This window comes from Homarus americanus, unplaced genomic scaffold (assembly GCF_018991925.1).
Source record: "Homarus americanus isolate GMGI-L3 unplaced genomic scaffold, GMGI_Hamer_2.0 scaffold48406, whole genome shotgun sequence".
In the NCBI taxonomy this organism is placed as follows: Eukaryota; Metazoa; Arthropoda; class Malacostraca; order Decapoda; family Nephropidae; genus Homarus; species Homarus americanus.
In genome coordinates this window covers 3,393,499-3,403,652 of record NW_024753828.1, presented here as the reverse complement: position 1 = coordinate 3,403,652, position 10,154 = coordinate 3,393,499, and positions in this window count along the sequence as shown.

Sequence of the window (10,154 nt, the reverse complement as noted above, 5' to 3'; positions counted from 1 at the left end):
GAACCAATTACCCAAAAACCCATTGAAACAATGGTTTCGGTTAACGAACGACCTTCTGGAACGGATTGAGTTCGTTAAACGAGGGGTCACTGTATAAGCTAACCAGTTGCAGGTACTCCATTCTCTCTGGGTAACTGAGGTTACTTAGAGCAGGCACCAGTCTGGTGACCCTCCTTTGAACATTTTCAATCAATTGACAATCTGGCATACCTCGGGGACCAGGCAGGGTGACCGTAGCGGGAAAGCACCACTCTTGAAGATTGCCACCTGATAATGACAAGCGACGGACCATCCCTATATCTAAACGACCTTCTTTCACTGCCTGGTTCACCGTCTAACAATGGCCTGAGAACTTAAGTTCATTGTCAACATACACAACACCCAGGTCCTTTTCACATTTGGTCTCAATTAATGCAGTCTCTTCGTCCTGTTGGGACATGTGATACGCCTCCATACTGTTGATGTGACCCAGGTGCATCCTTTTACCCTTCATTACATGAATCTTGGCAGCCATTTCTTTGATTATTCTTGAAGCTCATAGTCTTGGAGTGAGTTTGGTCCTGGGTATATATTTATCAAATAGTTCACTTTACTACCTTATTTGGGGTTGTATCTGCGTTCTTGTTTTGCAGTGAGTCCGGTCACTGTTTCTCTGGCTGCCTTCAACACACTTTGTTTCTTTATTGGTACTGTATTATAAAGGGGTGGATTTCTTATTAGTCCTAACTTATTAATTTATCCCACGGCTGTTAACATTTATGCAGTGGGCAGATGTATTTATAATTATTATTTTCTTTTATAGGGGAATTTCTCCTATAGTAGTTTGCTTTAATTTATTTGTCTTAGTTTCTAAACTCTTCACCCTTGTTTTCTCTCAATTTCTTTATTAATTTTATATGTTAGATATGTCTTAGTTATTTTATTTCATATAGTTACCTTGTGGTAGCCTGGCGAGGGTTAGGACACGTGGGTTACTGTAATTCTGGCATCAAGAAATGGAAAAGAAAGAAGGTAAATACTGCAGGAAAATGATACCCCTAACATACAAGTAAAATGGTTTACTAAAGTGAAATTAAATTTATGCATATTTCCAGTAACACTCAACTACAGGATCAACTCCCTGGCTATACTCATCTGCAATTCCAATTTGGAACGGGGTGGTAATATCGACAATATTTATCTAGATTTTGCCAAGACTTTCCACAGTGTACCCCACGAAAGGCTGAAAATCAAACTGGAAGGGTACGGAATTCGGGGAAATTTCCTACAGTGGATAGAAGACTTTGTGGCGTACTGTAAGTGGCCAGTTGTCAATTCTCTTTAGTTGTCTGTTTTCTCTTTGTATGGGCACACAAACATACGTACATGTAGATATCTCACATTCAGGAATGAGGTAGAATAGAAACTCACAATGCGCTTTCTGTATATATATTGTTGTACAGTGCAGTGGTTAGGAGTGACTAGGTGAGGAGTAGCTTGCTCAGAGGTCCTGTAGGGCGAGGAGGTTTCTGAGGAAGCTGGGTGGTGAGGAACTGTTGAGAGATGTTGCTGGTCCGGTAGCCGAGTGTAGAATGAGTGTAGAATGTTGTTGTTGTTGAGATTGTCGGACCGTAGTCCGACACGGTCCTTTGCCTATAGGCGGCCCGTTTGGTGGTTCCGGCTGGAGCTCCTGGAGCAGCCAGACCGGATTGGGATTGGAGGTTGTCCTACCTGCAGATATGGAAGGATACTGCAGGTTGCAAGTGTGAACGGACCCTCGATCAGTGGATGCTTACCACCAACCCCCCACTCTTGGACGTGGTCAGTTTCGGAGTGGTGCTCCCCCTGAACTGGGGTCCGCACTTGCTGGGAGAGGATACTTTCTAAGCTATCTGGGTGGTGGGTATCGTGTGATGACCCGGAGAAGGTGGTGAATGTGGTTTGTTTGGGCCTTTCGGGTTAGAGTGGCCGTTGGTGTTGTTTGTGCTTCTTGGGAGTTTTGAGTTCTGTTTCGGAGGCTTTGTGTGACTTCGCAGTCGAGGAGATAGTGTTCAAGTGGGTTGGCTGCTGGCTCCTGACAGTAGGTGCATGCCATGACATCATTTCCGATCATCTGCCAGGAGCACTTGTACCCTAGTCGTAGTCGATGAAGGCTAACTTGGATTTGTCTTGGTGTTTTCTTGTCTGCGAAAGGTGGTTCCCCTTTTGTAGCCGCCAGGTACCATTTGGCTGATTGGGAACCAGCGTTAAATGCGTGAAGGAAGCTCTTTTGGATGTGGAGCTTGCTAGTCTTTCTGAGGTGATTCTTGATCTGTTGCATACTTGCTGGAACTTGAATGTGTAAGCTACTAGAGCGTGTGGCTGCCTTGGCTGCTTCATCTGCCACGTCGTTTCCCCCGATCCCTACATGACTGGGAATCCAGTGTAAGACAACTGGGCGGTTTTGTCTTTGGAATTCCTGTAGCTGTGCGAGGATCAAGGTTATGAGGTGGACGTTGTCTCTTGGTTGACTGTGTTGCAGCGCCTGCATGGCCGATTTCGAGTCCGTGTGAATTATGATGGACTTGTTGTGTTGCAGCGTGTTGGAGGGCCTTTGAGATTGCTATCAACTCTGTTTGTAGGGTGGAGCAGTCATTAGAAAGTCTCCATCGGAGGGTCTGACCTTGGGTGTAGAAGGCCGCTCCGGATGTATGATGTTTTGGATCCACCGAGCCGTCCGTGAAGTATGGTGCTGCATCAGCCGGTGTCTCGGTGGCTATGGCTTCCAGAGTTATTCTTTTGAGGTCCTCCTTCTGGAGGTTGGCTTTGCTATCACCTAGGTCGGTAATTTTGAATGTGGCTGGTGGAGGAACTACGTAACCATTGTCTCGTATGTCTTGGTTGTTCTTGACGAGTGTTTCTGCTTGCAGGTGTCGGATGACCTCGCTTGCCTCGTGCGACCAGGTGGCCCCTCGCACTCTGTGGTGGAGGTGGAGGGAGGCACTGGTTCGCGTTTTGGCAGCTGTGGGCTTATCTGATCTACAGATTTTGGCGAGGAGACCGGCTGTCACCTGCTTGACTCGTACTGTCAGGGGTGGTAGTTCAGTTTCCATTTGCAAATTGCAAATTCTGGTCCACATGGGTGCTCCGAGCATGGTCCTGAGAGCATTATTTTGGATGACTTCTAGCTTAGCTATCTGGTCTTCTCTCAGTCCAATGAGTGCTGGAGCACTGTAATCTACCAGCGATCTGATGGCGGCCGTGTAGTAGGCTTTGAGCACATGAATGTTCGCTCCTGCGGTTATGCTGGTGAGTGACCTCATGATGTTGTGTCTGCTCTTCGCCCTGTGCCTGAGATACTCGAGTTGCGGCTTGAAAGTGAGTTTCTGGTCGAACCAGATTCCAAGACACTGGTGGGTGTTGGTCCAGACTACTGGCGTGTTTTGTATGGAGAGCATCTTGTCTGGTGTGTCTGTTGCACTCCTCTTCTATAAGTTGGAGTGCGTGTTGCGTGTTGGCTAGTCTGTTTGATCCTCTTACTATAAGCTGTAAGTCGTCTGCATAGCATAGGAGCTTGACTGTTTGTCTGAATGGAAGTTTGACAAGATTTTCCATCAGGACATTGAACAGCGTTGGACTGAGGATGCCTCCTTGTGGGGTTCCGTTTTCATGGACCCTGTAGCTTGAGGTTGCTCCCTGAAAGTGTACTCTTGCTTCTCTCTGTGTGAGGTAGTTCTGGATCCACCCCAGCAACCTTCCTTTGACGCCTTTTTCAGCGAGCGTCGTTATAATGGCCAGTGAATTTGCTAGTTCGAAGGCCTTCTACAGGTCGAGGAAGACCACCAAAGCTGGTTTATTGTCCACTGTGCTGAGTATCTCGGCGATGTTGTTGCCTGTGCCGGTGTTCTCGGTGTAAGCAAAAATGTGAGGGTGTGGGCTGCCTACTTTCCACTTGAGTCGGTTGAGAGCCATTCTTTCTCCCGTCTTCACAATGCAGCTGAGAAGGGAGATGGGTCTCGGTTTGTCTGGTTCTCTGGGCTTCAGAATGGGCTGTATATCTGCCTTCTTCCATTCCGGTGGAAGTCTTTGTGCTGTCCACGAAGCATTGATGACTTGTAGCAAAGCCTCGTGTCCGGCTGTACCGGCATGGGAAAGCATGGAGTAGGTTATCCTGTCGGCCCCTGGTGCTGTGTCCTTGCTTCGTTTTAGCGACTTCTGGAGTTCTTGCTGGTTGAAAGGTCTGTCGGTGTCATCTTCACTGTTGCAGGCCTCTTCGATCATCTGGAGTCTGACCTGTCGCAGACGCTGTTGTGTCTCCTCCGCCTGTCTCGGGAGGTTTTTCGTTGCTGCTCGGTCAGAGAACAGTTTTGCAAGTCTCTCGGCTTCCTCTTCTGGGCTGGGATGGGTTGGTGGTGGTGGTGTTGCCTTCCCAGATGCCCTTCGGATCTGGGCCCACATTTTGCCGAGGGAGGTGTGCTTGTTCAGTTCGGAGCACCACTTGAGCCAGCTTACGTTTTTTATTTCTTCCTTCTCTTCCCTGGTATCCTTAACTATGACTTGCAGGAGATGTCTGTTTGTTTCCGTGGGATGTCTCCTGTAGTTTCTTCGGGCCATGTTCACTCTGTGGTTGAGTTCTTTCACCCTGGGACAGTAGTACCAGTAATCCTTGTACTGTCTTGATGTGGGTTTTGTTTTTGGGATAGCCTCTTCTGCCGCTTGGTGGAACGCCTCGACCAATTGTTGGTGGAGGGTTGTCTCGTCCACGGGTGCTGCGCCGGCCAGCTGTGATTTTTCGCGCCACTTAGCCAGGTGTTTCTTAAAGAGTCCCCAGTCTGCCTTTTGGGTATTGTATCTCCATCTCGGCGGAGGTGGAGTGGGGAGTTTGTTCACCTTCAGTGTTGTTAGGGTGGCAAAGTGGTCTCTGGTCAACGTGGGGTGTAGCTGCCAGGAGGCCGAAGGCTGTAGTGCACTGGAGACGAAGGTTAGATCTAGCCTTCCTCCCCTAATGTGGATGGGCTCTCCGGTGTTCAGGAGGCAGATCTCGGGTGTGTCTTGAAAGGTGGTGTATAGGTGTAGGCCGTCTTCATTTGTGGGGCTTACCGAGCTTAGGAAGGGATGATATGCATTGAAATCCCCTCCTATGAGTGTGGCGTGGTCAGCGGCTGAAGCGAATAATTGAGTCACCTCCAGTGAGCCCCTTTGGTTCTTGTAGATGTTGTGAACAGTTAATTTCCGTTCTTGGAGGGTTACTTTGACGGCATGTGTCTCAATGTTTTCCCCACATGGAAATTGCTGCATGAGCTCGGAGGAGGGTATGCTTGACTTGACCAAGATCATACATCCTCTTGTTGACGCCTGCGTGAAATGCCTCCTGTATGTCTTGTAACCACTGAATTTGAAACAGTGGTGTTCTTGTAGAAGTGTTTCTTGTAGCAGTATAATGTCAAGCTTGTCTTTGGCTGCTGCTTCTTGCAGGAGGTGATTCTTGTTTTTGATGCCCTGAGCATTCCATGTAAGGATGTTCAGGGTGCTGATGTTTTCCACCACTGTTTCATCGGGGACTTCTGGTGGTCCTCGATGGAAATGTTCAGGTCCGATTCCAACTGGATCAGGTTCATATCTTCTTGTTCTGTGGTGGTTTTTGCCTTCTGGGCCGTGGCTCGGTTCAGGGGAGTTGAAACGTCCAATTTCTTTCTGGGAGCTGTCGGTATCTTGGGTTCTCTGGTGGCCTTTTTCGGTGTAGAGTGTATCTCGGCTGTCACTCGTGTGGGGACCGGCGTGTCGTCCTCCACTGAGGTGGCTGGAGCTGTGGCGACTTGCCCGAGGATGCTCCCCATGAGTATTTGGAGCTGTGTGGGTTGGATCTTGTGGCCCAGTAGTCCGGCTAGGCCCTCCGCGAAGGTTGTCAGTACCTTGGCCAGGTCTGGTACGTGTATCATTCCTTCTGGTGCCTTGGTGTGTGCTTGTTTTGTCTTTTTCGTGGTTGTCGTTGTCTGCTGCTTGGGTGGCTGAGGTGTGGCCGTAGTGAGGCCAGGAAACTGGGCTGCACTCTGGGTGTTGACCGGCTGAGGAGGTTGGCTTTGTTGTTTTGGCCTTTGGGTTCCCCACACGAAGGTACTTGGTGGGGCTGGTGTGCAGGCGGTGGGGGCCAGTCTTGCTGCTGGTCGGTTTGCCTGGACCCTCTTTGTCCTCTCGGAGCATCCAGGGTTCCAGGCGTGGTGTTTGCCCCCGCAGTTGGCACACTTGGGGGCAATTTTTTCTCCATTTTTCAACTTGGTGAGGCAGGAGTGTGTGCCGTGCTTCTGTGCGCAAACTGCGCAGATTTCCTTGTACTTGCACCTCGTCTGATGGTGCCCGTGTTTCTGGCATCTGAAGCACCGCAGGGGCTCTGGGATGAAGGGCCTCACTTCGTAGATCCCCCAGGTTTTGAGGTCTATGGTGCTGGGGGGTGGACCGTAGTGCGTTATGAGCACTTGCTTTGTGGTGGCCGTCTTGTCGGATGGGGGAGAGCATCTCTCGGCTTTTAGGATCTTCGGGTGGTTCTCCAGGGGTTCGAGGGGTAGTTCCTTTGGGTACCGGAGGACTACCGACTTCATCAGTTTCTGGGCGGGGTCCAGCTTGGTTGATGCAACGGTGGTGGTGTTTTTCAGGTAAGTGTCGAGGGTGGTGGCAGAGCCCTTGTCTTTGGGGTGAATAATCATCTCCCCCTTTAGGTTGGGCTGCACTGAGAACTTGGCCAGTGGATTTAGTTTTTCCATCTCTGTGATGGCGGCATATGTCGTTTTTGTGTCCGTTTTCGAGATCCGGAATTTTGGCAGAGTCGTTGGAGGTGAGCTGGTGGTGGTGATGGGTGCCTTTTGGGCTGCTTGACGGCATTCGTTTCCCGAAAAAGCACGTCGGCGTTTTTTCTTTTCAACCTTCGTCCAGTTGTCGTCCTCAGTGGCTGTAACAGTGGTGGTGGAGCTGTTGGAGACGGTGGCAGTGTTCTTGCTTTTCAGGGCTTCGTGGAAGGCCCGTAGCTGGTCCACTTTTTCTGTGCGGAGCCTGTCGTGGTTCGGGTCGCCAGGTTGGCGGTTCAGGCAGGGGTCGAGGTTAGGAGGGCGTACGCACTCCATAAAAAAAAAAAAAGGTCCCCGGTCAGTCGGGGCCGTATTTATGTGATTTAGGAATCTCAGGATATGAGGTGCTCGTAGCGCGAGGGCCAATCACGGGAGCGGGAGCGTAAGGTGTGAAACGCTCTGATGCTGAGCTGGAAGTTGAAGGTCGAGACTAGGTCGGCAATCGTACCCCTACATCCACTGCGTAGACCTAGTCTCTCGGCGTAGCTGGCTGTACGCTGATTGGCTGGTAGGCGCGCGGCTGGAGCTCAGTTGGGAGTTGTATGGGAGAGGATCCACTACAACTTTCTACATGACCGCAAGCAGTGTGTGGTGATTAATGGCACGAAATCGTCATCCGTACCTGTCACAAGTGGGGTACCACAGGGCAGTGTATTGGGCCCGCTGTTTGTTTGTTTGTTTCATAAATGACATGCCTGACGTTGTACACTCCTCCATACAAATGTTTGCCTTTGACGCCAAGTTATTTCGGGAAATTAAGAACCAAGCGGACTGTGAAGAGCTGCAGAAGGACCTCTGTGAGCTCCAAGAATGGTCGAAGAAATGGCTGCTGAGATTCAATGTCACGAAGTGTAAGAGGATGCACCTGGGGCGTCCTAACGGTAAGGAGGCGTATCATATGTCCCAACGGGATGAAGAAACTGCACTAGTTGAGACTGAATGTGAGAAGGACCTAGGTGTGTATGTTGACAATGGGCTGAAGTTCTCGGGCCATTGCGAGAAGAAGGTAAACCAGGTAAATAGATTATTGGATCTTATAAGAAGGTCGTTCAGATATCTAGACGGTCCGTCCCTCGTAACGATCTTCAAGAGTGAAGTGCTTCCCCATCTGGAGTACTGTCACCCCTTCTGGTTCCCGAGATATGCTAGGGACTGTCAGTTGGTTGAAAATGTTCAAAGGAGGGCCACCAGACTGGTGCCTGCACTTCGGCACCTCAGCTACCCTGAGAGATTGGAGCACCTGAACTTGCCTAACTTATGCTACAGACAGGCAAGGGGTGACCTAGTTGAGGTGTATAAGCATCTCAGGGGGCACTACTCAGTTGAGTGTCCTTACTTGGAGCTGGCCTCGCCCCACAAGGGGGTCACAGCTCAAGATTGAAGAAGCCACAAGTTCAGAAAACTGTGAGGGCAAACTTTTTCGGAGTGAGGGTTGTAAACTCTTGGAACAATCTACCAGAGAGTGTTGTGACGGCACCGAGTGTGAGCTCTTTCAAGACAAGACTTGACCAACACTGGAGCGGGTTCAGGTACATTCAGGAGCCGGTGCATACCCAGTACTTGCCAACAGTGCGTGACAGAGACGTGACCGATCGCCCGGGCGGCTAGCGAGCCGATCTTTTGGTGAAGAGGATAAATGAAAAGGAAAAGTAATCAGAGACGTGACCGATCGCCCAAGCGGCTAACGAGCCGATCAGTGGCGAAGAGGATAAAAGTAAAAGTATCAGTATCCATATATCTGTAATAAACAGAATAAACAGGAATTACAAATTAAGAATGACTAAGCTTCAAGTAGCATGATTGGCTTAACACAAATAAATATAACATAACATAAGAAATATAAGAGAACTTCAAACAATATAATCTTGAGCACTTAACCAACTAAGCATAACACATCAGTATGAAAATCAGGCTACGAGCTCATTTTAATTTACTAATGCCAACTTGTCAAATTCGGCAATTACTGAGCTGTCAAGATGAGAATTAAATTGATTTCTGGTTTCAGAATGGCTGTCATTGTGGACGAGGCTTATAACATACCGTCTCAACTTACTCTCCGTTAGATTCTCAAGATAAAACGAGTGACACTTTCCTTCATGATAATTAATTACTTTCGTAATTTATATTCTAATAGCAATTTCACTATGAACATCAGATTCTCTGATGTTCATAGATGAAAAAGAGGTGACTTTAGCCTTGAACTAGAGTTCGTAAGTTCACGAGAGACAATAAACTCACTACCTCTGTTGACGGGTATTCAAAACAATCTCTTAACACGGATTTCTCTACACATAAAGGCACAAGAAAGCTTCAAAATATACTCGATACACCTAGAATATTTTCTCTTACGGTGGCTATATATCGTTGACTGTACAATAAATTCATTCACTCACAATTTCAAATTCATGAACGCCCTATGAGGTTGTGGGGTTTTTGGAATGTTTGGTTCACACTCAGGATGGGTTGGAGAAAGGAAACTCACAATGTGCTCTCTATATACATGTTGTATTGGATGTACAATGCAGCTTGGTGCTGGGAAGGCAGCATGGTTACAAGCGTGATGTAGAGGATGCTCAGAGGAGGACCAGCTTGTGGGTCGCCATGTTCGCCGGCGGGAGCGAGGACCGCCAGGCAGCGGCGGAGGAGGTGGTGTAGCTTGCTGCGGCAGTAGCTAGAAGAAGAGAGAGATCACCTTGTACTTGTATTGGGGATTGCTGGCCACTCCGCCTTTGGGCTATTTCGGCCGGAGCTGATGTCTTCTTTCTTCTTGAGGTTTCTTCTTCTAGTCTTGGTCTTCTTTCTTGCTACAACTAATCTGATGTTCTTGTTTCTTCTTTTCTTGTTATTCTTGTGTTCTTCTTGTTCTTGGTATTTTGGTTTCTTCTTTCTTCTTGTTGTTTTATTTGGGATGAATTATGGTATGAGTGAGTGATATGATAATGAGTTACTGACAGACCAGATGAAATGGCCGGTCAGGTGACTAGTTTCTCTGTGATTTTTTTTTTTATTGTCTTTTTGTAGCCCGTGTCTTTTTGTTTGAATATGTGTTGGTGGGTGTCAGTTTAACTTGGTATATGTGCGTGTTGTATGTAATGGAAAGGTTTGTGATATGTCTCTCATATTGTATGTTTAAATTTTTGTTTTATTCATTTTTATTTGCTTTTTAGGGCATGGTTACATACATATTATAATTATAAAAAGAGTTCATGCGTGAGTCATTCACAACATGCCGATAAGACGGGTCTCCTTGAGGAAGATTATTACAGCGTCACTTATGGTGACATCATCTCGCAACACATAGGGTACAGTCAGCACGACGCCTCGCTCGGCAGCTAGCATCACCAGCTGCCGGCGCTC